General features: G+C 40.5%; 1 protein-coding gene across 1 annotated transcript in view; it reads right to left on the bottom strand.

Annotated features, from left to right (window-relative positions):
- The window catches only part of LOC310880496 (uncharacterized protein), a 215,969-nt gene that overhangs the window by 102,195 nt on the left and 98,446 nt on the right, over positions 1-15,328 (bottom strand). Inside the window, exons 21-27 of the mRNA XM_083796368.1 lie at positions 14,380-14,642; positions 13,439-13,537; positions 12,953-13,048; positions 10,072-10,278; positions 8,954-9,004; positions 7,826-8,413; positions 5,228-6,332 (exon numbers count right to left, since the gene is read on the bottom strand). The gene's annotated coding sequence lies outside the window, so the exon portion shown is untranslated. The remainder of the gene's footprint in view (positions 1-5,227; positions 6,333-7,825; positions 8,414-8,953; positions 9,005-10,071; positions 10,279-12,952; positions 13,049-13,438; positions 13,538-14,379; positions 14,643-15,328) is intronic.

Raw genomic sequence — 15,328 nt, forward strand, 5'->3', positions numbered from 1 at the left:
TCAAAAAACAGCTGATTTGAGAAAATGAATGTTAGCAAAGATCAAGGTGATTCATCCTGCCTTATAAAAGCTTAAAAGAGAAGTAAACTATAGATAATGAACAGCTGGAAGTCCTTACTCCATTTGCTTGTTTAGGTAGCAGTGAAAGAAATCCCTAATCTCTTGCTGTTACACAAAACATATTCAGAATGTGCTACAGATTTCATATTCTGAGCAGCCTATCACCTCCTAAGACTATATGTATGTTTTTTCTTTGTGCAGTACCAGAAACTCCATAAGGGAATAAAGGCCAGCAGAAAATTTCCAAGCTCATCTTAAGAGGCTTTTGTTTATCTTGCCTTATTTTGTTCTTCATTGTCTCTCAATGGCCTCTTGAATGAAAACCTAACACTTACAAGGGTGTCAAATTTTCTAGCAAGCAAGCAGTTCGAAAGATAACATTAAGCATAAACTGTCAACATGATGCAAATATTAACCCCGATCTGCATGTCTGGAGGGTGAAAGAAAAAGTCTCACTGTATGATGACACAAAGGCCTTGCTGTAAACACTGCGCATCAGGAATGTTTGCTGTTGTGTGTTTAATGAGGTCCTGCTGCATCGGGGAGAAGGAAGCAGCTGAGGCTGGTGAGCTGCTTTCACTGGATGGGTTTGGGGGAGCTTCCTTTCAGGGAAGGTGGAAGCTATGAAGCAGCGGTGGTGGCAACTAGAAAAGAGCCTTTAAAAGCACCCTGAGTTGAGCAGCAACCAGAGATGCTCACTGCGTGGTACGTGTTCTGTGTCTGCAGAAACCCAGCAGGCAGACCTGGCACCGGATTGTGTGCTGCAGCTCTCAAAGAAGGGGCAGAAGGGAGATTGGCACCTAGGGTGCCCCCAGAGCTGGAGGTTGGAGGAACACAGAAGCACAAAATAAACCAAGCTGGGCCCTTTCACTGCAGGTCAGATTCTGGCATGGAGACGCTCCAAGTGTGCAGTTTGGTGACTGTCACCGCAACGCGACTGTACTCCAATAAGCAGCGAATCCTCCTGATCTTCTGGCCATGCTGAGCTGTGAATCTCAGCCTAGAGGAAAAAACTGCAGCCTCAGCTCTGTTGTCTCTCCTATTTTGACAACTCATGAAATACTCTATGAATGTTTCATGGATGAAACACCCTCAATTCACCTTTGCCATTTGGAAACTGCTAACTGACACGGCTCTTAATGAGTCCTACGGTATTTGCAGAGACACTGTTGATTTGGAATAGTGTTATCTCGCAGATAGTTCCCCAGTATATGCAGTACTGAAGTACACCAGGGTATGTGTGACAATTATCATTCCTGTCACCTACTGCAGCTGTACAACACCTACCCTGAATATTCAGGTCAAAAATATCATCCTTGTCACAAACAAAACACCCCTGTGCCACAGGTGTTCCACATGACATCCTGGTTTAGATTATTTTAAAGTGAGATTTGTCCATCTTGCCCTGCCTTTTCACCATATCAAAATTCACACAATCCAATCAAAGAAACTCATCTCTCCCACTCTTTTTTGACAGGACACGATATATTTCTGCTATTCTCCAGCTGTACAGCATCTATAACTGCAAAAATGCTGAAAAATGGTTTCAGTAACGGTTTTTAACGGATTTCTTCATGAGACATATTGAGCTCTTTAAAAAAGAAAGGCTATTGCCTTTTAAATACATTATTGTGGATCCATATTTATGGTTCTTCAAATCTATTTCATCTTTGACTTAAAAAAAATAAGAGTTCTCAATATATCACAGCAAAAAAGATCACAGTAAAATGTTAATCCTAACAACTAGCTTCTTGATTCATGACATGACATAATAGCTACTGATTTGTTGATGAATTCAGTTTCAAAAGCTCCCATCCTACATGTTCACCCTATACTCGCAGGAGCTGCAGGACCTGAGAGTGCTCTGGATATGATCTGCAGTCGTTGCTGCCATTGCTGCCTTAGTAAATGCCAGGGCATCACTTTCTGTGCCAATAAAATGAAAAGTAAATCCTGCAATTACACCAGTCCGAAACAGCTCAGATAAAAACACTGAACGCAAAGCTCTGCTCAAGCTGAGGATTTAGTTTCAGGATTGTATTTGTTGCATTTGGTTATTATTCCAGACTGACACAAACATTACTTTTCAGGAGCCCTGCACCAGAAGGGCAGTAGCAGATACTAGAAGAGAAGCAATGCTTCACGGCCACCCCGAGGTGGGCATGGTGCCACAGGAACTGCAAAGATTTTGTTCCTGCCAGACTTCCTGGCCTGTTTTGCCAACATCAGAGATTCCTCTCAAATACCCAAATATTGATATTTATGCAAATATAACAAGTTGCAATATAAACTTTTGAAGTTTGCTCATGTGTGTTTCAGAATCAATAAAAAGCATTTTTGCTTTGAAACTTCCATCTCAAGCACCAGAAAGAAAACCCACCTTTCAAGTAAATATCATTCAAATCACGATAGTACATGCAGTGTGAAACCTGTGACATTGTAAGGCAGCAAGTACAGTACAGGTGTGCAGATTAGCTTGTAAGACCAAGATTTTGTAGTAAAAGCGCTGACAGACCCTTAAGTATTATAGTGCCTCCTGGCAGTGCTATAATTAGATTGAACATAACTATTAGTCATCTTAATTAGTATACACATTTCTTGTTTAGCACAATAAAAGTTACAAAGCAAGGATGCCACTTAATTAGGTGACCTGGGAATTGATACCTATCTATATTTCTTTTTCTTTTTTTTTTTATTGTGTCCTTACTGAGATTAAATCTAATATTTATAACTAAGTCCAGGTATTTATAGGTACACCTGTACATAAAATCACTTGTTAAATTAATATATATATATATATTAAATACCTCAAGGACCTCTGAAGTTATGCTAACAGTTCATTCGGAAACATATTCCAAGGAAAGAAATATATCGTAATTTTAGGAACTCAGGGTTGATTGCATATTCTAATAACTGTCTTATATACTATAAATCTAAAATAAAAGAAAATGCGCTCAGTTAAATTCCCATCACCCTTCCAGTTCTCTGGATGATGCCTCACTGTTTCCCTCGTGCAGTGCTTGGACGTGTTTAAAACCTCTGCCATGGGGACTGCCTAGTAGCTCCACTGTTGTGGGGAGAGGAAGGCAGTGTCAGGTCAGAAGTCCCACTGAGCTTCACCTAATCCCACAAGTGCAATATCTATCCACATTTAATACAACAAATATTTAAAACTACGTTACAGGTGCTGATAACACCAAGCTCGGCACCTGCAGCTCAGGACCAGTCTGCGTATTCATCCATCAGTGCTCCCACATCATTACTCAGTTTTAGGGTATGTACAAAGCAGGCGCATTTGCTCTACAGCCAGCAGAAAGGAGGTGGGGGAGAAGTATCAGAAGAAAGCAGACCGTTTCATGAGCATGACAAGGTAAGACCTGTAGTGAAAACAAATTCCTACCTGCTCAGAGCTTGAGCTATAACTTCTGCTCTGCCGTGACTTGGAATTCACCTGCACTTGTTTCTTTTAGGTTCTCTGCCTTCTCCACACTTGTTACAGAAGATTTCCTTAGAAGGCTGGAAAATTACTCAGGGTTACTTCACTATTTACTACTGCACAGACACTTGCCACCATACAGAAGGATGCATCAACCTAATAATCTTTGACTGAGGTAGCTTTCATTTTGAGGATCTAACAGAACTTATAAAAAGGCTGGCAATACATATCATAGGAAAGTACAAAGGAAAACACCACTTTAAATAATGGTTGTCAATGATTTAAGACGATAACATTCACCACATTTAGCACAGTTATTCAGTTACTTGAATACAATTTCCAGAAAATTTCCAATTTTTTTCCTTTCTTTTTTTTTTCTTCAAGAGCAGAACTACATAACTTTGTACTTATTTTAGAGAAGTGTTTTTAAGTATGAATGTCACCAATCACATTTTAAACCAGTGGAAACTTGGCATCAGTAATCCCAGTACGATAAAACCCTCTTGTACTTCACAAGCACCCTAATTTTTGTCGTGCTGGCAAGCCACAGAGTGCATCTGGCAAGCGGCCTGGGGACTTGGGTTTGATTTTGAGTCTCTGTCTTCACCTCAGAAAGTGGCAGAGCAAGGTGGTCGATACACGTTCCCATTTCCCAGGTCTACCACAGAGTTATTTATCTGCGGCTTACTGAAACTAGTTGCCTAAAATTGGAGCAGATGTTAGTTCTGTAGCATCAGACAAGGATGCTGCAGAATTGCTAATGATGTTTAACAATTTTAATTGCACTAGTTGCATACAAGCATTCCTTGAAAAGAAAACATGCCCGCTTGGCCATACACAGACACACCCTGTACAGTCGGGGACACAGAATACAGCAAGCAGCTGGCAGGCTCCAGCACGTGCCTGTAACCGTACAAAGGCAGTCCTGCCACCCTGTGTTTAAGCTCTGAGTGAGCAGGGAGCCTTTCAGCGCACCCAGGCCACGCTATCACATACCATAAACAGCTTAGATGTGATACAACGGCATTCTGCAATAAAGCTGCTGCTCAGAACAAGAGCCCACAAGAAAAATAAAGACAAAACAAAAATGTCATGACATTTGGTACAGAAACCAAACGTACTTTCTTGCCAGCTACCCGCTGACACTGCCAGACTTCAGCGTCCTCCCTCCAGCCCAGAAAGCCCACCACAGCAGTTAGCAATCTGTTCACACCGTCATTAAGCCGATTATCCCTTAGTGATGGAAAAGTCTCTACAAATGCCACAGTGCCACTGCTCTGTGACAAATTCTATTCCTTCTAAGGGGAGAGCATGTAATATTTACTATCCCAAGATTAATTTGAATTTAAAGAAAAAAGAATTAATGAAGAAATTTGCTTCTGTGGGCAGACCATGGTAAATATCAATATGTTTCATCAAAGCTCTTCTTTCATTAGTTCTAGGCCAATTATAGCAACCATTTCTTCTCCTGGATAATTCTTCAAGCTATTAAAAAATTGTGGAAAAACTGAAATGCTCTCTCATTTTCTCATTGCAAAAACCTTTCAAATGATAATTATTAAAGATATGGGGAGAATAGGAGGGTTATTGCTTGCCACAGATGAAGTGTCTTGCCAAAAAATGTGGAAGGGTTGATATTCAATGCACCCAGCAATAGAAAACAAAATAACATAACTCATGTATAAAATTTTAAAAAACAACAATACAGGTTTAGGAAGTAATTTTTCTTACCATGACTGGTTTCTGGTTTCTTCTACTTCACCACACTGGAAGTGTTCAGACCACAGGCCCCCTGTAAATCTTTTCTGATACTTCAAAGAAAATCTTTCAGGGATGTGGCTCCAAAGCTCTGGTGTCAGGCTGGTGGTGTCCAAATCCTTTCGACACGAAGCCCTGTGCTTGTGGACATTTTTCATGCATACTACACAGCACGAGCAGGTTGCATTATCCCCAAATAGCCAGGCACTTCTGCTAAAACAGTCTGGAAATGTAAACACATAATGCTTGCAGATAAAATGATGGTACTGGGCTTCAACTTTGGCACACACAGAAATCGAAATGGGCATCATCTATCTGATCTGATGGAATACCACAAGTCAGTCTGTATTGTATCATATTTGCCAGATTGCTTTCATAAATGATAGTTTGATAAAACAAAATGAAACAAATGAAAGGACAAGGTTCAGGACAAACCCACCATGCCACAGAGAAGAACCATTTGCGTAGACTGAAAGGGTCTCAACTGATCAACACAATACCCAGCAAGCATTCACTTCATTTTCTTTTTCTAGTTTAACATAATTCCTGTTACTTTAAAATGTCATCTGTAGGCAGTGCAGGAAAGTTATCTTATTATGTTCACTGAGAACAAGGTCCAATTTCTTCAGACAGAAATGTTAGATAACAGGGCTGTTGCCACCATCTCGCTCACAGGTGCCCTCACCACCAGTACCTCCATAGACAGGGACGTGAACAGTCAAGGTACAGCTACAGCCTCAAATACAAAAACAGACCTGGCAGCTGGGCCAGCAAAAGGCAACAAAGAGGGAGGGCAGGTGCTTAACAGGGGTGATCACAGAAGGCATCCTTGGAGGCACTGCTTTTCCACGCAGCTTTCCATGGCATTCAAACAGCAGTGCACCTTTTAGTCCAGGCTGACAAACCATGTGCACAATGCAAGAGGAACGGCATCAGGGCCTTAAGTTCCTTGGGCTGCCTCTCTTTTTAAAGCAGAAGGGTACGTGGGATCCCAGGGAGATGAAGCACCTCATTCGTTGCTTGGAAGTAGCCACTGTTGTGATGAGGTGTGACAACATGCCACCGATTACCAATTTCCCTGAAAAAGCCAAGGAGAACTGAGTCAAAGGCACATTACAGACAGGTGGATCATCAGATACAAGACCTTCCGGAAGACTGCAGGAAAGTATTTAATAGATGCATTCAGGCCAGAATCAGTTTTATGTCTCATTTAAACAAGAGTTTTCTTCACCACCATTCAATTCTCCTCCCCCAGCTCCCAGACAATTTCAGTTTAAGATCAGCATTCATGTCAGGACACCAGACAAAGTAATTCACCTGCACCAAACAGCAGCACAACCTTGATCTGAATTTGGATACAGGGAAAATGGTATCAGACAGAGGCCACATCTCACTGCTGCAAACAATTGCACTGCAGCACAGGCACATACTGCTAGAGGGAAAACCTACATGCTTCTCTGCTGCCCACAGTAAAATTGTGCTTACAACAATATAATAAATCTGCAGCACAGTGTTCGGTGAACTGTGTGCACAAACTTCAATTTAGATGTAGTCCTACTCAGATACACTGTTTAGCTGCACCCTGCTGTGCCCCACTCTATAAAGCATACATTTCCCATCCTTCAAAAAGTGACTTATAGACCTTTGGTGAAGCTTTTAAAGAATGGCGTCTTCAACCAACTCAGCACAGAAGACATAAGCATAGAAAAATAGAGATCCTGATTTTCCATTCGGTTACCCAGTGTTGTAATAGTATAATCTCATTTAAATACAAGTAAAAAAGGAATACGACTATTTTATTGTACAGGGCAATTGGGCTCAAAGCTTTAAAAATTTACAGTGCTGAGTCAGTAAGAGACAAAATTACACTGAAACTGTTCTTCAGTAATGATTATAACCTCCTGCAGGATGTTACCACAGAAATGTGCAGACCAAATGACAAGGGAGTACCCAGCCTCCTGAAGATACTGCAAAGATAACACACTCCTTACTCTGCCTTTCCTTCTCTTCCCAGCCTCCCCTCCTCCAAAATCAAAACATTAGTAAGAAAAATACACGTTTGGGGATGAAATTAGGAGCTTCTTCAGTCCCTAAGGTTGAAAGTTGAAATTAAGATTTTGCTGAAGGCTGAGACTGCATGCTAAAGAAAGGAAAGAGGACACTGGAAAAAATTCTTACGGAAAGTCAAAATGGACAAAATAACAAATGCGCAATCTTTCTTCCAGCTGGAGCTACCTGAAACATGACCTTGCAGCATTCAAAATCTTATTATATTTCCTGCCACTTACTATTAAAACAAAAATAAAGAACCCATCTGAACATCCATCAGTAAAAAGAGCCTGTGTCTCCATCTTTTGACTCCCTCCCATCTGACAGTGGTACACCCCAGCAAAATCCCCCTGAGCCTCGTCTTCTCCAGGCTGAACGGTGCCAGCTCTCGGCTTTCTCCCGGAGATATGCTCCAGTCTCAAGCGTTCCTTTGCTGGACTCTCTCGAGTGCGGCCACTCCCTGTCGCAGCACGGAGCCCAGCACCGTGCTCAGCTCTCCAGGTGCGTCTCACCAGCACTCACTGCAGGAAGGATCCCTCCTGATGCAGCCTGCGTACCATCAGCCTGGTTTTGCTGCAAGGGCAATTTCTGGCCCAGGGTCTGTTCTGTCACATCGCTTCTCAGCTGGCCAGCTGGCTGTCCCTGAGGTTGTTCCTCTGCAGGGGCACCGCTTGGCACTTCCCCTCGTGGATCTGCAGGATGTTCCTGGCAGCCCATGACTCCAGCCTGCCCAGGTCCCTCTGGATGGCAGTACCACCTCCTGGACCCCACTGCTGTCTACAGCTACCTGAAAGGAGGCTGCAGTGAGGAGGGTGTCAGTCTCTTTTCGCAAGTGTCAAGTGATGCGAGGAAATGGTCTCAAGTTGGGACATGGTTTAGTGATGGGATTCAGCACGTCAGGCTGATGGTTGGACCTGATGGTCCTGAGGGTCTTTTCCAACTTCATTGATTCTATGATTCTAATAGTAGCTTCTTTAGGTCACATCTTTCTGGGAGGACAAGCTCCAAATGTTGGAGCAGATTCTTCTGCAGCCCATGAGGAGACCACAGTGGAGCAGCTACCCCCATGGCAGCCCATGCTGGAGGAGGTTTATCCTGAAGGGCTGCAGCCTGTGGGAAGGGCCCAGAGTGGAGCAGGGTGTGAGTAAGAAGAGGATGGTAAGAAAAGAGAAATTACTATTGTGACTGACCACAGGCCCCATTCACCAATGACCTGTGCTACTCAGGGGAGGGATGTAAAGAACTCTATTTTTAATTGGCAATAAATTTATTATCCCCAGGTCAAGTCTGTTTTGCCTACTACAGTAAATGGTAAGTGATCTCCCCATCTTCATCTCAACCCACCAGTTTTTCCATCTTATTTTCTTCCGATCCTGTTGAGGAGTGAAAGGTAGGCTGGGTGGGCAGCTGGCCAGAGTCAGCTCATTCCCACCTACCAAAAGCCCTTCATATTTTAAATTCTTTCCAAGGTATTTTTTGATTAAAATTAATATATGAACTTATTAAATTCTGTAAATTACTATAAACATTTGAATTCTACAGAAATAATAAATACAGATCATCCCCCTTACGTCAGGGGAAAAATGATGCTCAAAAGGGAAAAATCAGTTTTTTAGTAGTATACTGTTTTAGTGCTTATTATCACCTCACCTCAACTTCACATGTAGTTCCAGGTAGACTCCAGTCTTAAAATTCTGGCATCTGAAATAGAGAGAAAGAAGAGGTTAATTTGTTATGAAAGCAGACACTGTCCTGAAACAAAACTTTAAGTACAGAAAGCATTAGCTTTCATCTTTACCAAGAAAAGTATATTGCTGCTGGGGAGAATTGAATAAACATTGTAGATTCTGCCTTTCCCTTGGACATACATGCACTTATTTTTAAAATATAGGGCTGAAGGATTTTACCCTAAGAAAAGTTTATTCATAATAAATAAAAGAAAAATAGTTTTGAGCTGAACTGCCCTGCAAATTAGAGCTTCACTTCAGCTTTTTCCATTTTATGAGTCAAGCCTTTTGCTTTTATTAAGGCAGTTGAAATTTCAATTTACTTGTGACTGAATATAGTCCTCCGTTCAACCCACAAAAAATGTTTGATTTATTGCAATGTTTCAGTTTCAGATCATTCCAAGCTAATATTTGTTCAGCTCAGCTAAACTGAAAACCAGAAGCATATCTGTATTTATATATAGTAGAATAATTTCTTCCATCCTTGTATAAGTGTCAGCCCAATCAGGTCACTGGTAGGAAATGTTGACTAGTAGAAACACAAAGCTTTCCCTTTATGAAAAATGACTGACCTTGCTTTAAAGCAATTTAGTTTGTGTCAACATTGCTTTTCTCATTAAATATTAGGCTCTAAGTGGCATATCCATTTGTCTTTAGTACAGACAAGAGCTTTCCAGGCAAATCCTGGAATGCTATTTTTAGGCATCTCGTAACAATAATATGTTCAAAACAATGCTTGGGGTATGTTTACAACAATTATTCCTTGTCTACTCTCTTGTAGTGGTCAACTCCAGAGAGAGTTCACTCTCTCTATTAGATATCCTTTCTGCATCCAAGTAATTGTGCAGTATCAAATAAAAGTAAACCTTGGTAGCACTTGGCTGGCTTTAAAAAAACACCATTGCAACAAGTTCATTAAATACACACAGCCACTCCTCCCAGTTTAGTGTCATCAACAAACTTGCTGACGGCACACTCCATTAAGTCATCCAAGTATTGCAGATAACAAAGGTAACTTTGATTCTGTCAGAATCAAACCACCTGCAGGCAAGAAATATTCTGTTCACTTGTGTTATCATATTTTTCTTCTTTTAGTTATAGTCATTTTGAATAATTTCACGCTGCTTTTTATACAGGTTCTCAGTGCAGATCTCCAGGTGGTGTGTATTACATTAAGTCTGTCAGTATTCTGAATAACTCCTTAGAACTTGCTGTAGTGATTACGTAGTTTTCAGCAAACTCACTCCCCTGGAATTAAACATTAAAAAGATGCCAAATGAGCCCGAAATAATCAAACGACCATGCTCAAATATATACTTCTGCCATCCACATTACTAGACCAAGTATCTAAATACCTTTGCTCAGCATATTGGTTACTAAATGTGTAGTAGAGTCAATGCAGCTTACTCAAATTGTTCTTCAGTGACAAGTCATCTCTACTGGGAAATCATCTGAGGTGTCAGTCATGCTGTAGCATACACACAGCTCAGAGCTTTTTAATGATTTATTAATTTAGTCAATCTGGTAGTGTTTTAGCACTGGTTATCAGAGAGCTGAAGTTAACAGTGTTGATTGTAGAGGATAATATCCTAACGTATCCTTTGCAATGTAATACAGGCTAGACTGGGACTGCTTTGACTAGACCCAAGTCTTGTTTTAACAAGCAGATGTCTGTCTGCATCAAAATGAGATTTGTCCTCTGCCCTCAACAGACATTATTTATAGGATCCCTTAAAGTTCTTGATCACATCTAGTGCAATGTCACATCACTATCCTTCCTCCAGGTAACGCCGTTAATCAGCATGATGTGATTTGTCATTTCTAGGTTGATGACACACAGCTCTGTGACTTTTCAAAGCCTAGCACTGCATGTGCTGTCACACCACTTCAAACAGTGAATTAAAGCAAAACTGCTTTCACTTGAAGTCAGATAAAAGAGAATGTCTGTTAATGGGTCTAGGAACTTCTTAACAAACAGCTCTCTCCCAAACTGAGCTCTGGAAGCGCAAACATCAATTTAAATCCCCGTGTCTGGAGTTAGAGTGTTAAATCTGCATCAGCTCGGTTCAGAAAATCTCAAGACAGCACAACACTTTTAGGAATATTCTTATTCTTACTCCAATAGGTTACAATCAGCCCCACTAGAAAAAGCAGGGAGATGGCAGAAGAGGAGACAGTTCGACTACCTGCCTTATCCAGACCATAGCCAGAAACGGGAGCAACACTCATCTTGCACATTAATATTCTATATGTTTCCCCAGGGAACCTTATACCTGGATCCTCAGAAGACAAACCAGGCTGAAGCATAGGTGCATGGTAGCACACAGCACCTCCAGCGCCAGGCAGCGGGGAGGGTTCCTGTGGTTTGTCACGATGTTTCGGTGTGCTTTCCCAGGGAAGCCACGGCTGCAGCAGCCCCTGCACCAGCACAGTGGGCACTGGGTGAGCACTCAGCTGGCAATTTGCGGAGAGGCACGTAGCTGCTCCCTGCCTGCTCCAGCACAGCTGCCCGTGGGCCATGCTGCACAAGCAAGTATTGGACCTTGAGGAAGCTTCTGAGCTCCACATGTCCTTGGCAAAAGACAACTTCTGGATATGCCCAGCCATATAACTAAGGAAAGATCACTCTATCTGCTCCTAGCCCCCTCAGTTTGAGCTCTTGTACCGCCATGAGTTATCAGACATAACATTAACTTGAGAAATTGATCCAAAGTAGCAAACAGTAACAGACAATGCCAACATTAAGACTTTTTCAGCCCTATTCCTAAAACACCACTACTACAATAAACCTCCTTGTTCATAATTTCAACAGCACTATGGCCAAAATGAATACAGGAACAAGACTGTTCCCTAAGCCATACAAATTGACTTGTAGAAGAAAAGGTTTGACTCTTCACTGAGATGAAGTAAAAGAATTTGACAAAAGCAACAAGAGCATGGAAAAAAACTCAGGTTTGAACTAACAAGGCAAAAGGAGTTAGTTAGGATAGTGATGTGATTTGCTGATCCAGCCCATGTCAACAAGAATTATTGTTTTTTAAATTTGTTTATTTGTCTAAATAATATTTTTTCCTCAGATAAGTCTACAACACTTTCAGGCAGGTCAGGGTTTAAAACAGGAAGATACCAAAGCGATAAATAATTGAAAAGGCTGTTTCTGAGACTGTCAGTACCGATTATACGCCCAAGCAATCCCCTGATAAGCAGGAGTGAAGAGGAGATCAGAATATCTGGCAACATGAAACAAAGTTCTGATTCATTAGAGACTGACAACAAGGCCTAAATATGTTATGTGATATGCATATTATTTATCACATTAATACTAAGTGGAATAGGGAAGTTTCCTGAGACCCGATAATCAAAATCCAGTCCATCAGCTCAAAAAAAGTTATGTGGTTAAGAGATTACTCCTCCTTGGCTGTTTAAAACAAACTGAAAATTATTTAAAAGGTTGCAAAATCCTTATTAATAGGAAAAGTTGATTTTTGTCCAACTCCTTGGGAATTGTACCTAGCTGAATACCTCTTTAATCAAATCATACCAATAGTCAGAAAATTAAAACTGTAGGATACATGTTGTTTCTAATCTTGGATATGTTAAATATCAGTATGAAAGTTATGTTTCCCGGGCTGAAGTCAGAACACTTAAAAGGACAAAATAAGTAACCATATCAGAAAAGAAATGAGAAAACTTTAATTAAGAGGCACTGAAGGCCTAGACTGGTTCTGGATTTTAAAGACAAGAGCCATTTTTCATCTTTAGCCAAAACACTTTAGTACCTTGCACTTGGTTTGCCTGAATACTTAAAAGATAACCAAGAAAAACCCAAAACAATTGTCACTGATCTCTTTGATCTTCAAAAGATGCTACTTGTTATTTCTAAACCCATGAAAAGCTTGTTGACAAAGGCATCAGTACTTACTGAATAGAGGGGGCTACTTGTGCTTCCCAGTTTTTCTACCCACCACAAGTAGAGGTGCTTTAAAGGAATCCCTGGGCTGATTGATACACTGCACAACTACAAAGGGGAAAAAATAGTAAGTTTTTATCTTTGCAATGTTCAGCCTAAGGTTTGTAAGGCCTTGGTACAAGCGTCAAATCCACTCCGGCTGTGTACGTGTGCGCGCCAGTTCTTTAACACAGCAGGAATCGCATGACCAAAATTCCGCATCTGCTATTGCTGAACCTCCACTACTTTCAAAAGCATTAAATTATCCCTCTCAAAAAAACACTGAGTACATAAAAACAGAGACATACTTTCATGCAACAATATAAGCTGCTTGCCAACAACACTAGAAACTGAAGACTTTGTTCCAAAATGGCTTTAAAAAGCATGAATTTCTATAATTAACAGATTATACACTATAAATATCACAGCAATAATCCACATTCTCATAATGATATATACCTGTTTTGAGAGTATTAAGGTCAGTTTATTTGGATGAACTTCAGATCTTCAGTAAGTTTCTGTCTTCCATGTAGGCAATGAACAGAAACAAAACAAATTCTGTAGGAAAAAAAAAAAAGAAAATAATTTGCAGTGATGTTTCTGCTATGGGAATTGTCTATAGTCTACAGCATACAGAAGCAAGCAACCAGTTGAAGCAGCTCTTATAGAGGTCATTTGGCAAACAGAAGCAAAAACACTGCAGGGCATTAGGGCTCTGCTCCTTTTGGACTAAGAATGGGAAAAAGGTGACTTATTCTGAGACCTATTCAATTTAGAAGGTTACATTTTTAGAACTGGAGGCGCTGTAATCCTTGAACTGTAAAAGCAATCACTTTTTCAAAATTAGTAGATATAATCTCTTCGCAATACCATAACACTAGTCAGTTCTAATTGAATTTAATTGTTCTCCTTTGTTGCTACAGTTGTTCACATTTTTATATGAGTATTAAAATAGATGTAAAAGTTGCAAATCTGAAGTTGTGGGATGATGTTCACTGTTGAATACACATCCCAGTTTTTCTACGTATTTTGATCTCAATATTGAAATTTCATGAAAGCATGATGGAATGCTATACTGAGGCTTGTGATTCAGGCCCTGAGACTGATTTATATTGCATCAAAAGGAAATACAAGCCAGACAAAACTTTGATGTGGGTATTTTTTCACTCAAACCTAATGGGCTTTGTCCCCTAGTGGAAACATTGGTGCTGCAGGAACATACAGAGAGGATGCAGGACTTTCTGGACTTTCAGGACTTGAGCAAACCCAATGCAACATTGAAATTAGCTCTGCTTTGTGCAGAGGAGGTGACCAACTATCTCCTGGGGTCCCTTCCAACCTCAACTATTCTTCCATTCTATGATTTTGTTGTGTATTAGAGGTTTAAAACTGCAGCTTACACTTGCGTCAGATCATGATGCATAAGTCTTCAGGGCTGTTGTTTTATGTTACTAGTTGAACTCCAGCACTGCACAGACCATAGTTCTTCTGACGTCAGCATAGCAAATCATTCTGAATTCATACTTGCTTCAAAAGATTAACCATCTACACAAAGACTTCATATTCCCCTTTTTTTTTGTACCAGCGGAACTGAATACCTCTTGCTTTGTGAACAGGGTTTTGAAGAGTTGAACCCAGAATTAGCTGAAGGTTATGCTTGCGGCTGGATGGCAGAAGTAGAGAAACAGGAAAGGAAGGTCAGATTATTCCAACAGTATCAGTAATATCACACATCTACAAAAAAAGGAAAGCTTCTGCAATGATAATATGCTATCCAAAAACTCTCCTGAAATTCAACTGTGATTCAGCAAGAGTAATTCAGGTCACAGTTTAAGCTTTTTGCATAATTAGTTTACATTTAATCAGACTGCTGGTATGTAAACATAATTACCATTCTCAGACCTTTAATTGAAATTGCCATAGCACTGCTACTAGCTACTTCTCCAAATCTGCTGAAATGGATTTCTGTTTCATGGACGCTAAGTGGGCATGACAGTTTTTTCAAGACTCTGCCACGCACCAGACTAATCCATGCTGTGCATGACTCTTCCCAGTTACACTGGTGAAACCAGACAAAAACCCCACACCGCATTTCTAATCGTACATGTAATGAATTAAGTTAAACTGATGTTAATCACGCCAAATACATTTAAGCTAATGCATTACCACCAAACTCATGACAAAGTTTCTAATCATGCCAGCAAAGCTTATCTCTAATGGGATAAATCTACACAAATTTTGATTTATGTGCAAGGGTGTCAAAAACACTTGTGATCTTTCACAGGCCTTTGTCTTCTTGAAGAAGCTTACAATTCACCTGCCCAGTCAGAAAACGAAACATTTTCATGA

Source organism: Anser anser, assembly GCF_964211835.1.
Source record: "Anser anser genome assembly, chromosome: 12".
Taxonomy (NCBI): Eukaryota; Metazoa; Chordata; class Aves; order Anseriformes; family Anatidae; genus Anser; species Anser anser.